The following is an 18,362-nucleotide window of genomic DNA, read 5'->3' as shown; positions in this document are numbered from 1 at the left end:
TAATAGTATGATCTAAATAAATATTTTAAGCTGTATACCAATCTATCTTAAAATTCATGTTGTAATGAATATGAGAAAACGCCAGCCTTTGATGTGATTGTATATCCTGTTTTAAACTCTAAGGCAAATGTTTGAGGTAATCTTAAATCTTGACACCCAGTCCATAGCATATTCCATAGTTTTATACCAAAATGCAATTAATAATATTATAAAAGGATAAAAAGGATACCCATTAGATATGTGCATTTTTTATTGTGATCTTTAGCCTATAATTTAATCCCCTTTATAAGTTTCTTAAATTCCTCAGATGATCTGCTTTTAGAGCAAGGACTTAAATAAATGAAAGGTCAAACACAACAAATGAAATTGAAATATGAAAGTTGTAGAAACTCGTCGCCTGTGAATTACGCAGAAAAAGAGGCAGGAGATGACGTGCTTCTCTCTGGAATCATGCTTGGGGCCTCCTGCGTGAAACGTATTTGCTGGAGAGGAAGGATCCACCCTTTTCATCTGTTTTCAGGACCTGCCCTGCTCAAACAGATGATGATTAAACTGAATAGGATATGGGCTCATTTGTCTGTAGGACCATCACCTGAAAGAGCAAGCTTTGCTTCGTAAGGACAGTTTGTGGAAGTGGTGTCTAAAGCATCAGATACAGCTCTGTGCCCTTGCCAATCCTAGGGGGGGACTCGGAAGATGGATGGGTGGGTAGAAACCTAGATTCATAGATGCAGCCCTCAAACCTATGTACATAGATAGGAATCAAGTCAGGACTCAGGCCAGCTACAACTCTGACTGCATCCCAGAGAAAAAGTGCCCAGAGATTTCTTTAATTCCTTAAAGAAAAAAAAAAATCATTGCTATACTCGCATCTTGATTTTCAAGAAAGAAAAAAGATAGCCTGTACCATGACACACATAGAAAATATTCTACCCCACAACAGCAAACTGTTCATGAGACACGTTTGATCTGTTAAAAGGTTAGTGGGAAGCGTACAGTGACAAATAGGACAGACTCTATGATTTCAATACCTTGAGACCATGGAATTTTTGCACCATGGTTTATGTCCCTGGATATGTTCCAGCGTCTCCTAGTTTATGGTCTATGAGAACTTGAATTTGTGTGAAAATTATATAAATCTTAATGATGTTGAATTGGTTCATGGTGCTTTTCAGGTCTACTATATTCTCCTACTTTTCTGCATAGTCATTCTGTTAATTTTTGAGAGTTTGATACTGAAACTCCAGCTAAAATGCTTCATTTATTAAATAATTGTCATACACAGTGGAACTATACATGAAGGACTGGGAAGCCTGGTGTGCTGCAGTCTGTGGGGTCACAAAGAGTCAGACATAACTTAGCAACTGGACAATGAACAACAATATGTAACTTTGTTCTGTAGTTCCTAAGCCTCCTGTAAGTGTGTTATTATACTTTCATAATTTAAAAAAGAAAAAAGAAAAAAAGTTACTAGGAAGCAAAATAAGCCACGAGGTTACATGGAAAATGTATTTGAATCTTATAATATGGCTTAGTATTATGGAACAAAATTTCAAGGAACCACGGGTCAAAATTGTATACCTTCCCCCAAACATAATAGCACAAAGCAGAAGCCTGATACAGCAGGGTAAGCCATTCGATTAGAACAGAGTCGTGTTCTGTTGAACCGCAGTGTAGGACCAAGTTCCCTAAGTGCAGACTTGGTTGATCTGTGATGCAGCTCAGAGGCACACAGGTCTTTCCTTAGAGCAGAGATTCTAGCGACTTCTTTCTCCTTTCAGGATTGTTACTAAACCAATATCTAAGGAATGCAGGTTACATAATGAAACGTTGGCAGCCCAATGTCAGCTAATTAAGAACCTGCCTGGGAGTCAGAAAGATCCTGTGAGTGATAAGTGAAAATGTTAATACCGGTCTCAAACTTGGTGAGCAGAGAAGTTGACTACCAATGTCCTCCGGCCATTCCGTGTTAGGGGTTTGCCCCAAACTGCTCTCTGAACCAGTGGGGATTTCTCTGCTGCGTGATCTGATGGTGGCCGATGAAAGGTGCTAATAATCCCGGGGGGACCGTTGTCCACAGAGAGAGAAGACTGCAGTCAGGTGATCTCCACTGTCTGATAGAAATGATCTTTATGGCTTTGTTGTTCTTCATCAAAGGACCTTGATTAAGCACCTTCATGCCCTGTGGTTTGTAGAAGAAAGCAGAGAACCAAAAAATAGACTATTTGGTCCCCATTAAAAATGGACCCCATTTAAAGCAACATGGTATTAAAACAGAGCGAGATCTAATACAAATGCAGCTTCAATAAGTGTTATTAAATTATTAGACCTTTAGGTGAAAATATACCCGAGAACTGCCTTTATATGCAATCAAAGCTGTGATTAAATATTAATGCCCTAAGATTAAAGGGTCACTTGAGTAGGTTTTTTTAAGCAATACCCCCAAATGGTGAATAGGAGATGTTGCTGCCTTTTGTATACTTTGTGGGCGCTAAAACCTGGACGAATTTTGCGGGTGAAAACCGCCAGGGTGTGGTCCAGCCGTGCATGGGCTGAGGCCCTGTGTGCTGGAAGTGTGTTCTTTCCTGTCAAACCACAGAAGGCTCATCCGGTCTCACACTTCCTCCTGTTGCTTGTTAAGGTCCTCTCGCAGGAGGAGAAGCGTCAGAAGCAGCGTTTGTGTTTTATAAAACCCGAGGACGAGCTGCTGACTGTCCGTAGGAACTAACGATGTGAGACCTTCAGCCTTGAGAAAGGAACATTTGCTTCTCGCTCAGAAATCCTTTTCCTTCTCCCGGGAGTCTGGGGTCAGGTCCAGCAGAGCCTTGGTGCCCGACGACACAGCCGGCGGCGGAAGCTCTCTCCTGCGTTCCCACGATTGCCGAGGGCCCGCAGTCACCGCTGGCTCAGGGGACGGAGGTGGGACCAGAGACCCCGCCCCGCTCCGGGCAAGGCCATCACGTGGCCCAGGCAAGGCCCCCCAGGCAGGTGAGGGGAGCAGGCCCGGGGGAGTGGCCCCGCTGGGAGGTCCTGCGTCCTTGCCCTGAGCTGCCCCGGCCCTGAGCCCAGCTGTCCTTGACCTGAGGCCCCGGGGAGCAGGCTCCTCTGCCGGGCCAGCCCGTGAGGCTGAGGGACAGCCACGGGAGTGGAGGGGGGCCCGCCAGCTTCTCCGGCTCGTTCTCGTTGGTCTGAACCCGGGAGCCAGCCCGGCTCACGGCCCTGCTCTCATCTGGCTGAGAAATGGAGCTTCCCGGTCAGACCTGCGTGCGCAAGGCCCCGGGCCGTCCCCGACGTCCCCTCCTCCGCCTGCAGCCCGGGCCCTCGGTCCAGGTGGCCTTGGCAGCCAGCACGGCAGCCGGACGCCTGGCGCCCCATCCCGCGTGGGGTCCCTGGGGGGTAGCCGGCGCCTTCACGACACCCCGCCCGCTCTCCACACGCCTGGTCTTGCCCTGCCCGTCACCGTCCTGGGCCCAGCGGGCCCCTGGGTGGAGCGGGCACCGAGAGGCATCCAAGGAAACGTGTCCCTGACCGTGGGCACAGTGCCCTCCACCCCGCGGAGCCGGAGCCCGACGTGGTGGGGGGGGGCATGTGCGGAGGGAGACCGCGCCGGGGTCTTCGGCTTGAGCGCTGACGTCCCCCCGGGTGGACCCGGGCTGGGCTCTGTCGTCCTCCCGCGAGGACCACCTCTTCCGGGGTGACCGGCCCCCTGGAGCGGGGCGGCGGGTGCAGAGAGGGTGAAGTCCCGGCTGGAGGCTGGGGAACGCCGACGGTAAAGACAGCCAGCGACAGCTTTCGGAAGACAGGTTCCCTGGCCCGCGGCCTTGGGTAGGCTTGAGAGAAGGGGTCTGGTACGAGAGCATCTGAGGCTGAAGAAGCAGAGACGCTGAGGAGGAAGCTGGAGCCCGGCGGGCGGGTGCCGAGGATGGAGGTGTTCTTGCCCTGCTGCCTCGGGGACAGCTCCGTGCAGGGGCCTCCGCGATCCTCAGCTAAGGGACAGAGACCAGCCCGACCTCAGGCGGCTCTTGGTTTTGCAGGGGGACCAGCAGGAAGTGTGGGGCCCCATTCTGGCCCCAGGGCCTCCAATCTGCACCCCCAGGGCCAGGCAGGGCTGGGCATCTTAGGAAACCTGCCCTCCGGGCTTTCCTAGAACTGCGACCTCCTGGGCTGTGCTGGGGCCGTGGGCACTGCTTGAGTGTCAAGCCAGGCGCAAGCTCCGATGGTGGAGCCGTTTCATCTCCTTTGGGTAAATTTCAGTAAGGGAGAGGGCACTTCGTTTTTATTTATTACCTTAGGTTCTTGCAGAGCGGAAGGTCCAGGAGGAGATGGGCGCTCTCGGATCCCCTTAGAGTCTCTGTGTCGGATGATGCCCCTGGACCAGCCTGCATCCTGGCGGCACCCCCAGCCGGGGACCCTCCCTTATCCGGAGGTGGCGGTGTGGACCTCCAGCCTCGCTCTGCTGCTCTATCTGCTGGCTCCACGTCTGTGCTCGCGAGCCCCCGAGTGGACCTTGCTGGTCTTCTCATCTGGGAGACCACATTGGAGACTACCTAAGTGTCCTGCCGCGCACTGGGTCTCCCTTTCTGGGGTCCACGGGGCCCACGCTGAGGGAGTCCTCGGTCCTCTGAAGGCTCAGAAAGTACGGTTCAGACCAGAGCAGGCGGGGCTGGGGCAGGCGGGTGCCCAGGGTCACCTCAGTCTGCCCTGCCCAGGGCAACTGCAAAGAAAGGCATTTCTGCCTCTTTAACTTGCCTTTCCTCTTTTAAAACCAGACAAGACAGGGACTCCCCTGGTGGTCCGGCGGTTTGGACTCCATCCTTCCACAGAAAGGAGTGCAGGTTCGATGCCTGATTGGGGGAACTATGATCCCTCGTGCCATGCGGCCAAGAAAAAAAAATCCAGACAAAACAAAATGAAAAACACAAAAAATCCCCTATGTTCCTTCTTATAAGTAAAAAGAAATACATGTATTTAGAAAATATAGATTAAAAAAATAAGAAAATAAGACTTTTCTCAGCTTCAGCACTCAGCTAATTGTTCATCTCACATATGTATGTCTGTGTACACGTGTGTACACGTGTGTACACGTATGTGAATTAGACATCGTCCCTCCTGCTTGTGAGTGGCCTTTGCCCTAACATGCGGTGCGCTCCTTTCCCTGTCGTCTCATCTCCTTCAACACCATGACTCTGACGGCTGCCAAGTGTTACCTCGTGTATCACACACACCACATTCGTTTAGTCTCCTGTGTTAGGTCATTTAGATTATTTTCAGTATTTTTATCACTGTGAAAAAGACGGAGGTGAGTTTTGGTAGCTGCACGCGTGTGTGCTGTTGTGTCCGACTCTTTGCGACCCCGTGGACTGTAGCCCACCAGGCGCCTCTGTCCATGGGATTCTCCAGGCAAGAATACTGGAGTGGGTGGCCATGCCCTCCTCCAGGGGATCTTCCCGACCCAGGGATCAAACCCACATCTCCTGCCTCTCCCACATTGGCAGGCTGTGGCTTTACCACTGAGCCACTTGGTAGCCAAGTCTTTAGCATATTCAAGGAAATTTCCTGTGGATGAATTTCTGGAAGCAGGATTTCTGGCATTAGCACATGTGAATTGCCAGGGTCTCTGTGTGGCCCTTGCGAGGCGGGCACCGTCCCCATCAGCCTGGACCAGGTTCCTCGTGGTCCAGGGACGCCTTAGGGAGTCTTGAGTCTCTGGTACCCACGATGTCCTTGGAGTCCAGGACGGTGCTGTCCTCCTGGGGAGATCTGGTGTCCAGGAGCACCATGCCCTGCTTGGCAAACTCCTGCATCTTCACTCCAAAGACAACAGAACCTGCCTGACGAGGTTTCCAAGCCGTGGGCTGGAGCCAGTCACCCAGAGTCGGGCTGAGCCCTGCCACACCCTACCCCATCTGGCCCCCGGAGCGCTCCGCTGCTCTGGTAACTGCAGTCCTGGTGATGCTTCCTGACCCTTCATGGGCACTGGAGGTGTCACCCTCAGACCACCTGGTTGAGAAACACAGTTACCGCCTTCACTTGAAGGTGAAGCAACCAACGTCTAGGACCTCCTTGGTGGTCCAGTGGTTAAGACTTTGAGCTTCCACTGCAGGAGGCAAAGGCTCGATCCCTGGTCGGGGAAGTGAGATCCCACAGGTCTAACAGAGCGGCCAAGAAAGAAGAGAAAGAAACCAGGGTCTGGAGAGACACTGTGACCAGGGTCAAAGGCCCAGGTGTCCCTACCGCAGGGCCAGGGTGTCTCCCTGGAGGGCCCCCCCGTGTCAGACCCGGAAGCAGGTCTGGGGCCCCTGGGCAGCCCCGCCCAGTCATCGGCAGGAGCAGGACCGTGGGGGCAGCCCCGCAGCTTGTCCGCAGATGACATCTCTCCTCAGGACCACAGCAGGGACGTGGTGCCAGTGAGAGGTGGGTGGGCGGCGGCCGGGTGGTGAGCGGGGCCGTGCCATCCTGTTCAGGTTGCCGACACGGCCGGGCGCTGCTGGCTGATGTGCCCACCGGTGCCAGCTCAGCCAGATCCGGGAGGAGTGGCCCAGACACCATCCTGCAGGAACCGACCGCTCTGAACACGGGCAGGTCACGAAGTCAGCCCAGCTCAGCCCTTCAGCCCTCAGAGTCATTTCCCTGATTCACCGCTGCAATAGGAGCACTGTCAACTTGCCCCTCTTTTGCCCTAAAGAGCTGCTTGTCCTGTAGCCAACACTCAACCCCCTCAGTATCCCTCTAGGCAGAGCCTATTAACCTTTTTTTAAATGCCATGGGAGCCCTGGGAGCCCTCCTTAGGCAAAGATGTTTAAATGCATAAAGCGAAATACACAAGACCTCTAGGAAACCAATTAGATTTAAAATAGTTATAAAATACCCTTGTGATGAATGCGTCTTTACCGATAGGTTAACTAACGAGGTCTCATCACCGATTTTGAAGCAGCAGACACAGCAGAAACTGCATTATTGTCTGTAACTGTAGCGCCATACAGAAGTGTCTGTGGTTTATGCTGCAACAGTGTCACAGGCGACGCAATCCTTGCCGTAGCATCATTATGCCTATTTCATAATGAAACCAGCTGGTCCGTTTTAGTTAGAGATAGATGAGGAGAACAAGGATGGATTTTTCCCACCCAAATGCACAGAACCCAGGTGAGTAACTCCTGCCCTAAAGGAAATAGAAACAAGCAATCTTGTTGAGAGGACAAATGAGGAACGGAGGGGCTAACCGTTTGGTCCAAGGCCACACAGCAAGTTAGAGCCCCACTCGGGCTCCTGCCAGAGGTGCTGACCAGTTGGTCTGGCTCAGCCTCTCCCCTCCTTATCCTCCAGTCCTAAAGTGATCCCAGGCTTCATCCTGAAATGCTTCCCAAAAGATCAGTCAGCTGCATTTACTATTAGTAAAGGTACAAAATGGTCTCAAAAGCACTTTGTCATTCAGTCACTCAGTCGTGTCCAACTCTTTGTGAACCCACCAACCGCAGTACATCAGGCTTCCCTGTCCTTCACCATCTCCTGGAGTTTGCTCAGACTCACGTCCATTGAGTCAGTGATGCCAACCAACCATCTCATCTCATAGGAAAAACTTTATGGATAGTACAAAACCCAAATCCGAACCCCATAAACAGACTTGTTCAATCCAGGGGGATTAGAAGATTGATTTCATCTGAGAAACACCTCAAAAAAGCCAATCACCAGTGCTTTCTTTTGGGAGCACTCAAATCAGTAATGAGACTGCTTGAAGAAATCATTCAGACCAGTGTTCAGATTTAACGGAAGTATCTACAACCAAGTCAATGGTAAGCTCCGCTTATTATACTTTGGTGGCAAAGGGCGATGTGACCGTAAGGTCTTTGGGTCTTGTGTTGCCAGAATGCTTTACAAAATGAAGCACATTGGGGGACAGTGAGCCCCTCAAATAGACTAACCTCATACATTTCCAGAAATAAATACCAGAAAGAATGGGGACTTTTCTGGTGGTGCAGTGGGTGGGACTCCGCCTGCCAGTGCAGAGGACCTGTCTTCCATCCCCGGTCCGGGACAATCCCCCATGCCGCTCAACTAAGCACGCACACCACGACGACTGAGTCTGTGCCCCAGAGCCCAGGACCCGCAGCCACTGAGCCCATGAGCTGCAACTCCTGAAACTCACGGGAGCCCGTGCCCCGCAACAAGAGAAGCCACCAGAATGAGAGCCCTGCGCACGCAACCAGATGGTAGCTCCCACTCGCCGCAGCAGCCACGAAGACCCAGCACAGCCCCGAATTTAAAAACAGGGGGAAAAAAGAGAGTGGGACAGGACACGGTGATTTCCTCACCTAACTGACCATTGGAATGAAAAGCAGGCAATTGGACATTCTCCCTTCTCATCCATCAACCATAGGACTTTCCCCCCGAGTGTCCCTTCTGGTCACGTGTTCCTACCTCCCAGGGCAGCAGAGTTACTGTCTAATGGATGGTCTTGCCTCCATCACCCGGGATGCTCTGAGGGTCCCAGCGAGCTCTCAGGGAGGAAGCTGACACCCGTCTGCCACTTCCTGGGGGGCATCTTCCCCTGCGCTACCACCCCCTGCCGTTTGCATCTCTGCTGCTTCACCTGTTGCCATACTCACTGCCCCAAACCTGCCACCTCCTGCCCAACTCCTGCCCTGGGTCCTCCAAGCTTCACGGACCAGGAAGGCTCCTAGCCTGCCTCCAGCCGCCCCCCATCCTCCTCTCTCAGCCCGAGTCCGGCCCCTTCTTGCTTCTCAGGTCTTTCTCTCCAGTGTTGACCCGTCCGGCTCTCTCTACATTCTTCCTGCTCCTCCGGGTGTCTGGATCCCCGTATTCGGGTGTGGCTCTGTGTTTGAACAGCAGGCTGACTATACTGGGAAATGCTCGCCATGATAAGTCTAGTAAACCCGCCTCCACTTGTCACCACATTTTTTTCCCATCGTGATGAGGATTCTTAGGCTTGCTCTCTCGGTCGCCTTCCCCTAGGCAGGGTTGTTCGCTCTGGTCATGAAGGTGTACACCACGCTCTTTCGCGATGTGTGTAAATACCGAGTCTTTACACCGTACACCCGAGGTGAGCATAATGTGACCTGCCAATTACATCTCAGTCAAAATAAACGCATGATAAACAAGAGGCAGGTGACGGGTGCTGGGGAGAGAGCTTGCAACAGAGGGTTGGACCCAGCAGACCTCGGCCTCCGAAATCGTCTTCCGTCCTCTCTGGGCGCAAAGGCCCGGCTGGACGGTGGCTCCGCCCCGCGATTCTGTGAATTTCGCGACGACTCCGCCCAGGGTCACGCACGGAAGTATTTGTCGTCGCGGCAGTTTGCGGTCCTCAGCCTGGCCTGTCCGGTCTGCTCCTCTCGACCGTGTTTCTGTCCCCGCATCCCCACATCGGGCGACCTGTCCTCCCTCCAGGGCCCACCGCCACGTCCCGGGAGCCCCCAGGCCTAGCAAGGCCTCCCCCGCCCGGCCCTCGCCCCCAGTTCAGATGCTAATCGGCGGCCCACTCCTCTCCCTGCGCCCCACTCCTCTCCCTGCGCCCCTCTCAGCCTCTCAGCCCCCTCGGCCCTTCCAGGCTTTGTTGGGTTGTCTCCTCTTTTTTCCCTTTGTTGCTGTGGGTTCCCCAGACTGTTTGCACATTAAAAAAAAAAATTCCGTCTTCCATGTCAGCGCGTTCCCTCCTGCCGCATCGAGGCACAGCCCTGTTTCCGGCAAGCGCGTGGATGCCTGAGGCCCACCATGGCAACGTTGGAAGGGACAGGAAAGCGATGCCTCTGATCAGCCCCCAGGCCAAGACTTCCCCTCCTTGTTAGAGGAGGAGCCAGAACGAGCAGCCGGACTCCGGGGGTTGGGGGGGGGGGTGGAGAAGGTTCTGGACACCCAGCCCTGAGTCCAGGGGCTTAGGTGGCCCTCCTCCAGGCGTGCTGGGCTCTGGGGCCTGCCGGTGGAGAAACAACGCTTTGCTCTTTGTGTACTGAGTCAATTAGGTCGTGTCTGACTCCTTGCGACCCCATGGCCTGTAGCCCGCCAGGCTCCTCTGTCCATGGGACTCTCCAGGCAAGAATACTGGAGCGGGTAGCCATTCCTTTCTCTAGGGGATCTTCCCGAGTCAGGGATCAAACCCGCATCTTTTATGTCTCCCGCATTGGCAGACAGGCACTTTACCCCCAGTGCCACCCTCTAGTGTTGCTAAAAAAAAAAAAAAAAAAATAGCAGGCAACTGGAAATACCTCCTTCATGCCACGGAGTGGTCCTGATGCGGCAGCTTCAGGCCTGGCCCAGGGCCCTGGCTGCCCTTCCCGCAAACACTCCTGACAGTCACCCTTCCGGACGTCAGCCTCCTGACGCGTGAGCCCCCTGTAGCCTCCGGTGCCCGCCCTGCCCCGCGGCTGGGGCAGGGCGAGTCCTGGCTCCGGGTCTTGATTAGAAATGTAAAAGGAGCAGCTGCCCGTCTCTTCGCGGGGTGCGCCCCGTCCCTCCGCGGGCCAGCCCCTCCCACCGCGCACAAGAGCAGGGCAGCCAGGCGTGCCGGGGGCGGGGGCCGCCAGTGGCCCCTTCGCCCTCTGCCTTCTGGTGGCTTCTGAACCATGAAGTCCTGGTCAGCGCTGCTCAGGACCATCCCTGGAGTGGGAGTTGGGGGAGGGGGGCAGGGAAGGACCTGGGGGGGCAGCTGGGGGGCAGGTCCTGGGCTCATGTTTCCTGTTTGGAAGCATCCCTCCTTCCCAGGGACTTGGCTGCTGACCCAGGGTTGGGATGGAAGGGCCGGCTGAGAACACAGCGACACTCAGCCAGAGAGCGTGGTCCTTGACCTGCGGGGACGCCCGCCTGGAACCTCTGTCCTCCTGGCCTGTGCCGGGTGGGGCAAGGGGAGGCTGCTGTGTGGGGCCCCTCCGCCCGCTCCAGGCAGGACACTCCGGGTCCTGGGGCGGTGGAGAGATAAAGGCCCGAACGGGAGCCAGGCTGCCCCCGCTGACCCCGCTGCCTCTTGGGCTCCTCTCTCGGCATTCGCCCCCCAACACCCAGGTGCAGGCCTCATGTCTTCTCTCCTGGCCCCTTGGAGGTCACCTCCCTGCAGCCCACCCTTTATCTGCGCCAGGGACCTCTCACCACCGTCCCTGATGCTGCCCCCGTCATCAGGCCCTGCCACCACCTTCAGCGTCGCTTTCTGTGGCCAACCTCTTGGCCCGGCAGGTGGTTCTGACTGCCTGGGCACGCCCGCCTCCCCCGCCCCCGGTGTCTCTGACCCCACTTCCACACGCACGAGTTCTCACACGGCTTCCCTGCCCAGGATGCTGGCAGTGGGGCGGTCGCCAGGGGCAGGACAGAAACACAGACAAAGGGATGGGGGCGCGTGGGCTGGGGCTGGACGCCCGAGTCCCAGGCAGCTTCCATCGCAGGAACGCGTGCCTGTGCGTTCTGGCCCTGCAGGGGTTGTCTGTCTGTCCAGCAGCCCTCCCCGTCCTGCCCAGGGCTTGCGTATCAGGCCAGGGTTGGGGTGGGGCTGTACCCCTCCTAAGTGTCCCCCTCAGGGATGCCGGGGAGGCCAGAATCATCAGAGCCCCACCGACGATGGAAGCACCAGCAGACGGGAGTGTCGCGCTGCTGGGTGGAGTGTGACTTGGGGCCACAGTGCCCAGGGCAGCTGGAGCCCGGGGGGCCGGGAGCCCAGCTGAGGGGGTCGCAGACAGGCCAGTGATGGGCAGGCAGGGACCCCAGCCCAGCTCAGAGCTTGGGCTGGCTGCATCATGTGGGCGGGGAAGGACCTGAGCTGGGGGCTGAGCCAGCTCGCTGGACCACCCCTGGGGGATGTCGTGACTGCAAGGGGCCTCCAACCCGTCCTTCACCGGTTAGTTCTACAGACAGCATGCATACTACGGATCCGGTGTTAGCACAGCGGAGACCCACAACTGTCCCCCGGAATTCCTTCTCCCTTCACAGCCCCACCTCCGACCCCAGCGAGCGGCTACCCCCCGCCCCCCCCCAACCTCCTGTGAGAGGAAATCCTCTAAGGGACTGTGAGCTGGAACCCTCGGGCCGCCTCCTCCAGGCTGTCCTGCCACCTCCAGCATCGTCTACACTGGGAGGCCACGTGCAGTCTGGACCACTCAGACGGCGGGGAGGCCCCCGGCGAGGGCAGTGCCCAGCGCAGAGGGTACTGCCCAGCGCAGCAGCCAAGAGCTCTGTGGACAGTTCCCGTAAATTAATTACAATTAAATAAAACTAACATTCAGGTCCTCCGCTGCCCTGGTCACATTTCAGAGGCTGGACAGGCACGTGGGCGAGTGGCTTCCACGTCGGCCAGCACGGGAAGTCCTCCTAGACCGCGCTGGTAAGTAGCCTGGGTCTCCGCACAGCCCCTGGGGACAGAGCTGCCCGGGGATCTGGGCCCTGCTGGCGGCAGAAGGGTGTCTGGAGAAGTGCCTTCCGCGTCCTGTGCAGAATGCCCTGCGCTTGGGGGCTGCTTGTTGTAACGCTCTGTCCTCACAGAGGTAGATACGCTGCTGGGAGTGTATACACGTGATGGATGTATTTTTGAGCAGATACATGTGTACACATACATAAACTATGCCTCAGATGCATGCGGGTGCTGACGTGGTTGATAAAATGTCATTTAAAAGCCCCACGGAGGGCTTCCTTGGTGGCTTGGGGGTGAAGAATCTGCTTGCCAGTGCAGAGGACACAGGTTCGATCCCTGGTCCGGGAAGACCCCACATGCCTTGGAGCAACTAAGCCCATGAGCCACGACTGCTGAGCGGAGCTCTAGAACCCTGAAGCCATGACCCCCGAAGCCCACGCGCCTTGGAGCCCGAGCTCTGCGCCGAGAGACGCCCCCGCGACGAGAGGCCCGTGCACAGCAGCTAGAGAGAAGCTCGCACGGCGGTGAAGGCCCAGGACGACCAAACATGAATCAACGTAAAATTGTTTTTAAAAAAAGCCCCATGGAGCTGGAAGTTGCTTTTTTTCTGTCTATGTTTTCTCAGAAAGTACTACAATGGTAACAACCATTAGGCTGCGGATCTAATCTTCGGGTGTTAAAAAGAGACCTTTTTGCCTGAAAAGGCCGGGAATCACTGACCCAGATGAAAGGGATGGGTCGGGCTGGAAAGGAGGAAGCCGGGTGTGAGTTCCTTCCAGCCGACGTGAAGAGCCGTGTGGGCACGACCAGGCTCTGACCGTTGGTCCTCGGTCGAGGGACAGGCAGGCCCGGACTGGCTCTCGGGGCAGACGTTCCGGGCACGGGAGGCAAGCAGGGCGTCTGGCCTGGGCGTGCAGTCGGCCATCCCAGAACGGATGAAGAGAGCGCCGTCAATGGGGAAACCGAGACACAGACCGAAGCCCGCCTGCTCCCACACTGGGCAGTGAAGGGGCTGAGATCCAAAGCCAGGCATTGCCCCCGGCCTCCGCAGAGCCCGCCTGACGGGGGAGAGGACCGTGCCGTTCCCCCAGGAGTGAGACCTCCCGTTACCCAGGTCTCCCGGTCAGCCCTGGCCCCCGGTCAGCCTGTCAAACTACAGGCAACCGTGCTCAAAGTTCTCTCTGATGTGTGAACACACCCCCTGGGAATTCACAGCCGCAGCCAAGAAATTAATTTGCAGAGGTCACCCAGCACCCTCTGCTGAACGGGTGAAAGCTCCCGGGCCTGCCCGGGGCCTCGGTGATGGGGACCCGCAGAGCAGCGCGCTCCCCCCCGCAGGCCTGGGACCCCAGGAGCAGGGTCTCTGGGTCACAGCACCTGGCTTGTGACGAATAGCATCAGAAGACCCCTCCTTGACCCCCATCCAGGGCTCCACCCAACATGCCTGGAGCAGGGAGCAGCCCCGGAAGGCCTCTCAGAGAGACGGGAGTGGGGCCCTGGTGGGGCTGGGGGCCACTGGTCAGGTCAGGGTTCCGGGGAGTCCCCGAACTTCTCAGAGTAATTGTGAGCTTAGAAGACAGACAACCCAGCAGAGGGGTGGGGGGGCTGTGATGGAGGGGGCACGGAGGGGGCTTGCCAAGAGGCAGAGCAGCCCGTGGGGAAAGCGCCAGCCCCAGGGCGGGAGGGGACTTTGGAGGAAGCCCAGCTGTGCTTTGGGAAAGGGACAGCTGGCTGCAGGAACAGCTAAGGAGCCACCGGCTTCCTGAGCCGAGGAGACCCCAGGGGTCATGGCAGAGCGGCTCTGGGTGGCTGGCTGTCACAGGTGAGCTGGGGTCCATCACACCTATGCCCAGAGGCCGCTGTTGGCCCTGGTGACTGGGGATCCAGACAGCAAAAGGGCCATGCTCCTCTGTGAGGAGAAGGGTGCCCCTGGGGACCCGCAACAAGGCAAGTGACCCCCTGCGTAGCAGCTCAAGAAGGAGCTGGTGGCTGGAGCAGGGCATACGGGAGACCGGAAAGTCACCATCAGGCCAGCAGAGTTGAGTGAACGGAGCCCAGAGCACAACTCAGCATGTCTCGTAGCAGGAGGCGTCATGCGTTGCAGTGAAAAGTGGCGGGGGGGGGGTCCTGACTTCAAGTGGGGCTCACGATGGACATGGTGTGGGGAGGTGGCCAGGTGGAGACCAGAAACCCTGGAGGAGTTATCTGGACACTGTGCTAAGTTGCTTCAGTCGTGTCCGACTCTCTGTGACCCCACAGACTGTATCCCACCAGGCTCCTCTGTCCATGGGATTTTCCAGGCAAGAATACTGGAGTGGGTTGCCATTTCCTTCTCCAGGGGATCTTCCTGACCCAGGGATCAAACCCATGTCTCTTACATCTCCTGCATTGGCAAGCGGGCTCTTTGACCACTGGCACCAGCTGGGAAGCCCCTATCTGGATACAAGCATGTCCCAAGAGGAACAGCTGACAAGCTCTAATTTGGCACTAACCTGGCCGGTCTGAGCCAGGTCTGCGGTGGAGAGGGTGGAGGGGGCAAAAGGACTTGGAAGGGCCGGGACGGTGGCCTGCCTGCAGCCCCACCCCAGTGGGCCCCTCCCACATCTGCTGCCCACACACTTCCTTCCACCTGGGACCCAGGTTATCCGTGGATGCCTCCTGGAAGGGGCTGACCCGCCCCTAGCTCCAGGGAGGGCTCTGATTGGGCAGGTCAGTCACCACGTCACCTGGTCATTGGCTCGGGAAAAGCACAGAACCCGATGTGAGCCAATGAGGCATCAAGATATGTTCACTGGGAGCCTCTGGGAAGGACCTTCCCTCTCTCCAAGCATGGGACCCAGGGGTGGGAGTCTTCTGGGTGTGAACCAGGAAGCTTGAGACTCCCATTTTGGCCAGAAGTCAAATTGTATCCATGCAGAAAGGAAGCATTAGGATGAAGCCAGCAACTTGGAAGTCAAAGGGAGAAACAAAGAAAGCCAGCCCTCGTGACGCTGGTGAGCCTTGGTCAAGCCTCACCTAAAGCCATCTTACTGCTGGATTTTGGGGCTTGTGACTGAAAGCATCATGACACAGCTATAAATCCATTTTATATTAAACAGTGCTGAACGGCTGTTCAAAAAATTAAGATCATGGCATCCCTTTTAATCACTTCATGGCAAATAGATGGGGAAACAATGGAAACAATGATAGACTTTCTTTTCTTGTGCTCCAAAATCACTGCATCAGATGGTGACTGCAGCCATGAAATTAAAAGACGCTTGCTCCTTGGAAGAAAAGCTATAACAAACCTAGACAGCATATTGAAAAGCAGAGACATTAATTTGCTGACAAAGTTTTGGTTTTTCCAGTAGTCATGTACAGATGTGAGAGTTGGACCATAAAGAAAACTGAGAGCTGAAGAATTGATGCTTTTGAACTGTGGTGTTGGAGAAGACTCTTGAGAGTCCCTTGGACTGCAAGGAGATCCAACCAGTCCATCCTAAATGAAATCAACCTTGAATATTCATTGGAAGGACTGATGCTGGAGCTGAAGCTCCAATATTTTGGCCACCTGATGCAAATAGCTGACTCATTAGAAAAAACTCTGATGCTGGAAAGGTGGATGGCAGGGAGAGACGGGGACGACAGAGGATGAGATGGTTGGATGGCATCACTGACTTGATGGACATGAGTTTGAGCAAGCTCCGGGAGTTGACGATGGACAGGGAGGCCTGGCGTACTGCAGTCCATGGGGTCGCAAAGTTGGACACAACTGAGTGACTGAATTGAACTGACAGGCTAGATGAATGAGGGTCTTATGTTTATAACAATATCTGAGATGCTGTTGTGATCAGTGCATTTAAAAACCTTACTTCATTCATTGTCTAATTTTCCCCTTGTGGACTATCTCAGTGAACAAGTAGTAAATGACAGTGACCATCATGCTATGGCCCTCACATTTGGATGTTTAAAAGGCCTCCTGTTGCTCGTGAGAATCAGCTAGACCAACAAGGACAGTCAGAATTTGCATAGGAGAGGGGGAAAAAAAGTGATAGTCTTTGGAATTGTATCCTGATTTGGTTTCTTCTCTCTTTCCCAGATTGGAGGCCCAGAGCTGGGAGCAGGACTGTTTATCCTTCTGCAGAGTCTGGATTCTCTTCCCAGGCCCACGGTGGGGCACCAGACTGGTCAGAGGGTCCTGGGTGCCCCCATGACCCGTTCTGCCTTGATGCCTGGTTCCTGTCCTCAGGCCTGACACCCCCAGCCCCAGCCGTGCCTCTGATGACAATCCGGCCCCGATTTGAGTCCTGAAAGCAGGGCGCTCCCCACATCCTGCTGACAGCGAGGCTCTAACCTCAAATGCTCTGAGCAGATGCCCAGTCAGTCCCCAAAAGCCAGCAGAAAAAGACTCCGACCTCCAATTCACTCCATCACGGCTTGATTTCAGGTCTGCAAGCAATTAGCATTTGGCATCAAACACAGTAACAGACAGAAGCTGCCCCCCACGTACACACGACTCAGATAACACACACACACAATCAGGTATACGTGTGAGTGTGCACCAGTGGGTGTGCACACACAAGGACCTGCATGCACCCGTGGGCGGGCACACACAGGTTCACATGTGACACATACGCATCGCATGGGCTGCACACGTGTGCACACATACAAGACTTCCTTGTAGGTTGCACACTCACACACCACATGGGTGTGCATCTCACTCACAAGCTTGCACACACACCATACCAATGTGGGTATACACAGCCTCGCACGTGCACACCTGGGTCAGCCGTCCACATGTGTGGGATGCAGGACGCTTCTCCGCTCACCCCTCAAGATGCCTGAGCCCCCCCCACCGCCCACCGCCCAGCTCACACACCAGATAGAAGGCTATCAGGCCCCCAGTGAAAACTCTGGTATTTCCTCTGCCTCTAGGATATTTTTAACTTTTCCAAGAGACAGTATTCTTGTATTGGAGAGAGGCTTGAATTAGGCTTGAATTAGGAAGTGGAAAACCCAGCCGTCCTCGAAGGCCTTCACGGGTGGGTCTCCCCAGGCAGCTGTGCTGAGCCGGGTGAGCGTCTTCCAGCTCTGGGGTCCACGTGGCATGAGGCTGGGGAGCGGCTGGGCTGTGGGGCAGCCACCACAGTGACCCCAGATGACCCCCGGGGGCTCTGGAGCCCAGCTGGCCCTTTGGAAGGGCCCACGTTGCAGAGAGGGCGTGCGGATGCTCTAAAGCAGGTATGACTTGGGGGATCCATCGGCTCCCATCTTAGGGAGCACCATCCGCAGAGCTCAGCTGAGGCCGAGACAGACAACATGGGTCACAACAAACTGTCGCCGCCCAGAACACAAAAGGGTTTCGCAGAGCAGGTTCCCCTGCCCTGGGCTCAGCCCTAGGACGTGGGAGCCACTGCAGTGACTGTGGGGGTCGCATCTTGACAGATGTTCTCAGAGACCACATCGGCTTTAGCCAGCCCACAGAGAACGTGCCAAACAGCACAAATGGATTTTGTAGTGGGGGAGGGATGGTGAGATGCCTGGCGACTCTGAATGACAGAATGGAAGCGTTTAGTTCAGTTCAGTTGCTCAGTCATGTCCAACTCTTTGTGACCCCGTGGACTGCAGCACGCCAGGCTTCCCTGTCCATCACCAACTCCCAGAGTTTACTCAGTCTCATGTCCGTTGAGTCGGTGATGCCATCCAACCATCTCATCCTCTGTCGTCCCCTTCTCCTCCTGCCCTCAATCTTTCCCAGCATCAGGGTCTTTTCAAATGAGTCAGCTCTTTGCATCAGGTGGTCAAAGATTGGAGCTTCAACTTCAGCATCAGTCCTTCCAATGATGCTAGGAGGACTGATGCTGGAGAAGGACTGATGCTGGAAGGACTGATGTAAACATTACCAAGGGCCAAGAATGTAAGTAGGGCTCAGGTACGTGCCTTACATGGAATATAAAATAAACACCAGAACAGGGAGATCAGTGAAAACCCTCCAGAAATGGTCCCTAAATCTCAGATGTGGGCAAGGAAGGAACCTGAA

This window comes from Cervus canadensis, chromosome 3 (genome assembly GCF_019320065.1).
Source record: "Cervus canadensis isolate Bull #8, Minnesota chromosome 3, ASM1932006v1, whole genome shotgun sequence".
In the NCBI taxonomy this organism is placed as follows: Eukaryota; Metazoa; Chordata; class Mammalia; order Artiodactyla; family Cervidae; genus Cervus; species Cervus canadensis.
The sequence above is the reverse complement of the archived record's forward strand: the minus strand, read 5'-3'. Positions refer to the sequence as shown.